This window comes from Capsicum annuum, chromosome 8, assembly GCF_002878395.1.
Source record: "Capsicum annuum cultivar UCD-10X-F1 chromosome 8, UCD10Xv1.1, whole genome shotgun sequence".
NCBI lineage: Eukaryota > Viridiplantae > Streptophyta > Magnoliopsida > Solanales > Solanaceae > Capsicum > Capsicum annuum.
This window is the reverse complement of record NC_061118.1, coordinates 41,727,362-41,735,731: the sequence shown is the minus strand read 5'-3', so window position 1 is coordinate 41,735,731 and position 8,370 is coordinate 41,727,362. Positions and strand designations below refer to the sequence as shown.

General features: G+C 30.8%; 1 long non-coding RNA gene across 1 annotated transcript; it reads right to left on the bottom strand.

Annotated features, from left to right (window-relative positions):
* Positions 1-5,696: 5,696 nt before the first annotated feature.
* LOC124886566 lies at positions 5,697-6,329 on the bottom strand. The gene is made up of 2 exons (XR_007043963.1): positions 6,102-6,329; positions 5,697-6,030 (listed from the first exon to the last, which is right to left on the bottom strand). It is a non-coding gene; the product is annotated as an uncharacterized LOC124886566 (long non-coding RNA).
* Between the last annotated feature and the right edge of the window lie 2,041 nt (positions 6,330-8,370).

Sequence of the window (8,370 nt, the reverse complement as noted above, 5' to 3'; positions counted from 1 at the left end):
ATAGATTTCTTTTTCCTATATGGTCTTTTATGTTTATAATTTTTTACATAATATCTTTTTCTTGGTTTCTTATATTTATATTTTGATTTTTTGTATTTCTTATATTTCTTATATTTCTTATGTCTTTTTCTTTTCTTATAATATATTTCTTCACATCCAAATTGAGGTGCTATTTTATCTTTGTAATATGCTAAATGTTTTATTGATGTTTTTCCCATTTTTATTTCTTTTCTATTTTTTTTTCACATAGATTTCTATACCGCTGTTGTAAAAATTTTATTCTTGTACCAAAGGTATCTACTTTTTTGCTTCATCCCAACTTTTTATTATTTTTGAACTAAATGGTTTAGGTAATTTACTAAAATATAATCTTCTCACTTCTTTATTTTCTTCTGTATTATTTGCTCCTTTGTAGTAGTATTCTTTAAATGTGCATGTATATTCATCTATATAGCACATATTGCTAGTTTTAACATTAAATTCCTATTTGTATCTTGTTCTTTGTTTTGTTCTTCTTCTGTTGCCATACTGTTAAATTCATCTCTTATAGCCATTTCATATTTTTTCAATATCTCTATAGGTTTTAGTCTAGTTATTGTTGTTTCTTCTGTTTCTTTATCATTCCTTAATACTTTTTTATTATTTTCAGTTAAATTTAAAAATCATAATTTTTCTATTCCTATTAGTGTTCTTTCTATATATTCTGGTGTATCTATTGCATTTATACCATTGTCTAATAATTGTTTTGCTATACATCTTATCCATAATTGTATTGTTTTATCTACATCTATTACACAGTGTAAGTCTAAGAAGTTATAATTTTTATTAATTATTTATTTTGGTGTCCATTTGTTATGTTCATTTTTTAGGTTAAATTTTTTAAACTTATCTTTATAATGATATGTAGGTTTTCTTATTTCTGATGTACTAGGTATTATATTTTCATCGTCATCTTTATCAAGAGTATTTATTTCCGTGTTTGCATTTTCTAAGTTTTCTTTATTAATTACTTTTTTTTTCATTAATTTCTAATTTTTCTATATTTGTTAAGATTTTGTTATATGTTTCACTATCTTCCGAATCATAATTATCTGTTTCTTCAGTATTTATTGTGTTTATTTCTATTTCATTAGTTTTTAATTTTTTATTTTCTTCTTCTAATTTTTCTTTAAATTGATTTATCTCAATTAATAATTTTTGTTCTTTATCCCTTTCTTTTTTTTCTTTCTGTCTTTTTTCATACAGATCTTTTAGCATTTGTAATTCTTTTTCTAATTCAGCAATCCTACTATTTTTAGTCTCCTTTATTTTTCATATTTCTTGTGTAGTATGTTGTTTTATTTTATCTATTTCTTTTTCTTTTTTCCTATCTATTTCTTCATTTTCTTTTGTTATTCTTACCATAGCCGTTAATTTATCTTCTAATTATAATTCTTCATTTTCTAACATTAAATATAAATGTTTACCTATTTTCTTATATCTTCTTCCTAAATTAGAAAATACTATTCTTATTTTTAATCCTTCATGGTTTTTATATGTTTTTTCATCTATTATAAATTCTTCTTTGTTCATTTTATCTACTTGATGGTGTATAGATTATGTTGATATATGTATTCTAGACTATCTATTTGTGATTCTAAATATGATATTTCTTTTTCTTTTGTGTGTATTTATTTATTTTTGACATACTCCTACAATCATGTTATATTGTAGTCTTTCTTTTCTTATTTTTAATTCTCTCCGCTTTTCAGATATTATTTATTTTAGTTCTTTATATTTTTGGAATTTATTATATTATTCATCTTTATAATATTTTGGTAGATACCGAAATCTTGTTTTGTCATAATTAGGTGGTATATATTTCATTCTTCTAGATTTTAAATGAATTATTAATTTTGCCTCATTTCTAGATATTAAAGTAATTAGTAAGTTAATCTGTGGAGATTTTCTTTTATTTTATTTAACTTCGTATATTCTGGGTAGTAACTAGTTAAAGTTTCTTTAATTTTTCTAAAAGCTTCTATATTTTTAAATGATCTTCTCATTTTTAACAAATAAATAACAACGTAAATAATAATAGCTCATAATTAATAATTAAATTAACATTTCTAACATTTTCTATAATTAAATTAACATTTCTCATAACTAAATTAACACATACCTACTTGTACATTTTTTAAATAATGTAGCTCTGATACTAATTGCAGGGGGGTGTGGATAACTTGGGTAATTTGTGTGGATAACTAGTAGATAACTACACTTACTAGTTTTATCATGTTAATTGAAATGTTATATTATAATATTGCTCGAGAGCAAGTTTGATATGAAAGACCTTGGAGTTGCGGATGTGATCTTAGGGATAAGAATCTATAGAACTCCACAAGGGTTGTCATTATCATAGTCTCATTACATCAAAAAGGTACTTGACAAATTCAAGTATATGGAATTTGGTATTGCCAAGACTCTATTGGATGTGAGTTTGTACTTCGAAAGAATGAAGGTGAAAATGACTCACAATTGGAGTAAGCAAGAGTATTGGGATGTTTAGTGTATATAATAAATTGTACAAGACCAGACATCACATGCATTATTAGCAAGTAGAGTCGGTACATGAGTAATCCAACAAAACTCATTGGATGACAATGAAAAGAGTTTTGGGGTATCTTAAATACACCCAAGACTATGCTTTGCATTATAATAAATATCATACGGTACTTGAAGGTATAGTGGTGCAAACTGGATCATCGATTCAAATAAAGTAAGATCCATGAGTGGATACGTATTTACAATAGGTGGAGGAGCAGTTCTTGGAAATCATCCAAACAGACATGTATTGCTCGCTCTACGATAGAATCAGAATTTATCACTTTAGATAAAGACGGTGAAGAAGCAGAATGGCTTCAGAATTTCTTGAAAGATATTCCTTATTGGCCCAAACCAGTGGCACCAATATGTATATACTGCGATATCCAAGTGGCAATAGGTAGGGTAGGGAGCATGATGTACAACGGTAAATCTCGTCACATATTATGTAGACATAATACCATTAGAGAACTTCTCTCAAGTGAAATTATCACTGTTGACTATGTAAAGTCAAAGGATAATGTGTCGGATCCACTTATAAAAAGCCTGTCTAGAGAAGAAGTTGAGAGGACATCCAAGGGAATGGGTTTATGGCCTAGGACAAGTTAACATGACAGTAACTCTACCTAGCAGACTAGAGATCTGAAGAGCTAGGTTCAAGGAGATCAAACAAAGTTGTGTCTGATAGGTTCAACATTGTCAATATACCCAACCCATTCTCATGATGTAGACAATGTTTAGTAAATAAGGATAAGACTTATGGAATTAAGTCTTGTAATGACTATCTAAATTTGACAGATTTAACCAAATAGTTTAATCTAAAGGATTAAACATTTAGAAATCACCTATGTGAGAGCAAATTTGAAGCCGCTTCAAGGAGAATGTTAGTAAAGGCCTATTCTCTAAGCTCTCATAAGACCAGGATGTGTTCATGGCTGAAACAAACAAAACCATGAAAACCATAAATGGTAAAAGGCTGGTTGTATCACATATGTTGTCTAGGTGTACATTAAATCTCGATGGTTCAAAGATATCAAATCTACCGATTAATCGAGTGCATCCGATGCATGTTCACTACGGAAAGTTCAAAGGGAAACTCACTTATCTAGATGCCATCAGTCTTTGCTTGATGATCACATACTTGTCCATAAAGTTTTACAAAGAATAGCTATTCCCCATTCATGTGGAGGATTGTTGGATTCAATTGGTGTGAATAGAAAATGGAGGGACACAAACCTTTGAGAAAGACATATTGATTTGGAAAAGGAGTGACTGTTCGGATAGTTATGTCTGTTCAACAAAAAGACACAATATTTTAAATGAACAGACATGACTCTTTCAAAGGATACACCTTTTCGGATGAACCATTGGCACCTTTCGGAAGGGGAACTTTATGGCTATATAAACCTGTATTTTTCCCACAGGGTTAGAATGAAAAAATTTTTGCATTAATAAAAATATTCTCTTGCTTCTAAAAACTCTGTGTGATCATCTCCCGTTGAGTGAGTTTGAAGAAAACCAGAAAGTTTAAGGTACCGCTACATTCTGGTTGTGAAGCCATTTTATCCTGAGAGGAAAATTCTGCAACCTCAGGTACTTGAGGGGAATTATTTCATTAAGGATACTCTGTGAAGTCGGGGGACTTGGCTTTACATTTCTATTTCATCTTAATTTCTAAAAAAATAAAACACACTTCTTAAAAAGATCACTTTGATCTTGTGTTGAGGGTGTTGTTGTACTTTATAATGTTCTTGTTTTAAACTTGAACTAGTGTTGAAGTTATTGTGTCAAATTACAGATTCTTGTACTCAAAAACGTTGAAAAACAACATTCTCCAGGATATGAAAATGCTGCCACAGGCTTTTTCTTGCTACTAGCGCTAGAAAGATGCCAACTTTGGTCTCTATCATAAATTTCATGTACAATTTAATGATTCTTGGATTTCCAAATCTGTATGTACATGATCTCCTTCCTAAGAGACCTACCTTTTGTTTGTTTGTTTATAGGAAAAAAAGGATATGGTTAGGAACATTTGAGACAGCAGAGGAAGCAACAAGAGCCTATGATGAAGCAGCTATCTTGATGAATGGTCAAGTTGCAAAAACAAACTTCCCAATTGTGAAAGAGAGTGCTAACAATAATGGCAATGACAAAAAATTCCCCTTATCTTCTTCATCAACACTGTCCACTATGCTTAATGCAAAGCTGAGGAAATGTTGCAAGGATCCAGCACCATCCATGACCTGTCTGAGGCTTGATAATGAAACTGCCATAGTGGAGTGTGGCAAAAAAGACCAGGAAAACGTTCAGGTTCTAATTGGATAACAAAAATTGAGCTTGGTCGAAAGGAGGAGCCTCATCAGAGCCACGGGAGTATACGTTCTTGGTCTTCTGGTTCTTTATCTTCTTCTGGAATTTCTGAACTTGGCATTAGTAAGCCATTGGATGAAGGAAACAGAGTTGCTATGCGAATGGTTGAAGAGCTATTCAATTGGAAATTCCCCATTTTCTTCTACACCTATTGGTGATCTCTCTCCCTCTTTTTCCAACTTGGTGTGATGGCAAGTGTGGAATGTATTACGTAGTTAATTTGGTATCCTTAGACAACATACACAGTCTTCCCCCACCTCAAACCACCTTTAATTTATTTTGAAGGCGTCTTCCATTAATACCATAATTCCAATAATCGAGCTCATATGAGAAAGCATTCTTGAATTATTGAAGTGTCAAACCACTCCTTATGTAATTGGATGTAACTCAAGTTTCTGATCAGATATGTGTATACAAAGATAACTAATACTGCCATTAAGTGGTGAATTACTTAACTAAACTCTATTAAGCCTATAATACAAAATAGATTTGTATGTATTGTTCCAAATTCCTTCTGACATTTCTTGCAGACTTGATATTTCTGTCATTTTCCCTCTTATCACGAAATAGAAAATAACAATTCCCTTTCTATTACATTTTTAGAAGTACGTTCCTGGTCTATGAATATGAAAGATGAGCTCAATTTTCTAGGGGCTAGAGTTCATGTCATGTTAAATCTTATTTCCAACAATTTGATAAAGTTCAATGACTGAATGGAAGGGAAAGAGCCTCGCAAATGTTCTGTCAGAAGGGAAACAAGTGCATTAAATTTAGCCCGGATAGAACATAGTTCTTGACCCCATAAATTGCATTTGTACAAACAACATTCTATTTCATGTGTCTTGAGAAGAAAATAAGTTTTCAAGATTTTTTGGAAAAACAGAACAAGGTTAAAAACTGAAGGCCAGTTTTGTTTGGTTGATGAAAAACCACGTGGCCTGAAATGATCTGCACTTCCTTAAAAACCCGCACCGATCATCATTGCCAGATAGGGACAACAAATAAGCTAAGGAACTGAGTTGTTGAACCTCACCTTAGTGTTCTTCAGCATCAAAGGGGGTTAAAGGAAAGACAAAACTGAATAAGCAAAGAAATTGTTAACAATAGTTGTAAATATTTTTTTAATTAAGGTTAGCTTAGAAAATAACCTGAACATCCGTTAGAATCCATTGTAAATCAACTGGGGAGATTGAGTTATGTTTAAAAAGTTCAAAATGAACAGTTCTGGAGAGTTAATTCATGTAATGATAACGTAGACTTACGATTGTGAGAACAGAATTTCCTAAGGTTGGCTTTGATACCACGTGGAACACTCTGAACGTCTAACTCAAAATCTCAGAGAATTCAGTAGACTTACGGGTGGACGTTTGGTACTTTGGTTCGAATTTGGTATTTTTATTTTGTTTTTTTTGGTTTTTGGTTATGGAATTAGCTGAATTAGTTCGGTTCGGTTTGATTTTATTCGGTTTAATAATTTTGGTTTTTCAGTTTTGGACCTATTTAATGGGCTAAATTATATTTGTAAATCGGGTTTAACTTTCTTACGTTAAAGAAAAATCAATATAAACTTGTAAAATTTTCTAGGTGACAAATAAAAATAATCACCTCCAATACAAAAATCAGATGGAGGACAATATAATAACTTTCAGTTGCAAAAATAAATGTAAAAAGTAATTTTCAATTTCGATTGCTGAATGTATTTGGATTTTGGGGCTTTGGGTTGTAGGCAGTAGAGAGTTATAGCTAAAGTCTAATAGCTTATGGACATATATATTATAAATATTAATATTAATATATATATATAATAATAATAATAATAATAATAATAATAATAATAATTAAAATAAGTATATTAAAAATTTTGGTTTACTTCGATTTAAACCGAATTACGTCAACCTAAAAATCAAAAATCGAACCGAAATATTGAATTTATAAAAAATAAACCAAAATCGAATCGAAAAACCAAAAACCCAAAATCGAAAAACCAAATTAATTCGATTCGGTTCGATATTTTGGTTTTTCGGTATTTATGCCCATCTCTAAGTGGACTAGTTCAAGTTGCAAGCTCCCCTTGGATGATTTCTCACTCTCGAACATGGCCACGTGGGATAGTATATTAACTTAAGAGCAATTAAGGGTGTGTTTGGTATGAAGGAAAACATTTTCCATGTTTTTCAGGAAAATAAGTTGGTTTCTTACTTGTTTTCTTATGTTTTGTTGATGAATGAAAAATATTTTTCGAAAAATATTTTCTAGTAATTGGTTGGTGAATGAAAAAATATTTTATCTAAAGCATAAGAATACATTTTAGAAAAATAATGTTTGACCCCTATACTTTTTTTGTGGTATGTTCAATATGGTGGATGAAAAACATTTTCTAGAAAAATAAGTTGGTTCTTACTTATATTCTTGTGTTTATTATGCAAATTGAGTAAGTATATGTTTTCTAAAAGTATTTTTATATTTTTAACAAAAATAATGAGAACGAATAAGATAAGAACAGACGGAATAAGAAAAAAGTTTTAAATTTTTTTTAAAAAATAAATTTTAAAACTTTATTTTACTTTATAGGGAGGGGCTAGTAGGTGAGAGTTGAGATTGTCAAAATAGGTGGTAGAGGTGGTGTAAGATTTTTTTTTTTTCTAAAAATAAATTAATTCTTTTTCTGGGGGAGGTGAGGGGAAGGGCTAGCAGAGGTGGGGTTCGAGGTACGGGAGTGAGGGTGGGGTAAGATAAAAATTTTAAAAATGAATTTAAAAATTTTAAGTTTCTTTAAAATGAGAGGAAGTTGGTGTGTGTGTGTGGGGGGGGGGGGGTTAAGAAAAAAAATATAATTTATTTTTAAAATGTTAAATATATTTTTTGGAGGGAGTAGGTGTTTGAGTTTGGGGGTATGGGATGAGGTAAGAAAAAATTCTAAAATATTTTTTTTAGACAAGGGGTGGTAGGGGGTGAGTGCGGGGTGTGGGTAGGGGAATGATGGTGGGGTAAGAAATGGATTGAAATTTTTTTAAAAATAAATTAAAATAAATTATTTTTGAGAGAGGGGGCGGGAGGTTGGTAGGGGGTAGAGGGTCAGGTAGGAGGGGGTAAGAAAAAAGTTTAAATTTTTTTTAGAAAATAAATATTTTTTTAAGGGAGGAGGGGGATAGTGGTTTGGGTTTTGGGTAAGGGATGAGGTAAGAAAAAAATTTGAAATTATATTTTCGATAGGGCCGGTAGGGGTGGGGTGAGGGATAGGGGATTGGGGTTCAGATTATGGGTGTGTGATTTTGAGAATTGTTTGAATATTTCAACTTAAGAGTGAGGTTAAAAGAGAGTTTTGAAAAATATTTTTCTTACTTTTTGAAGGGAAGTCATTTTCCTTACATTTGAGGAAAATAAGTTGATTTGGAAAACATTATCCAAAACATTTAA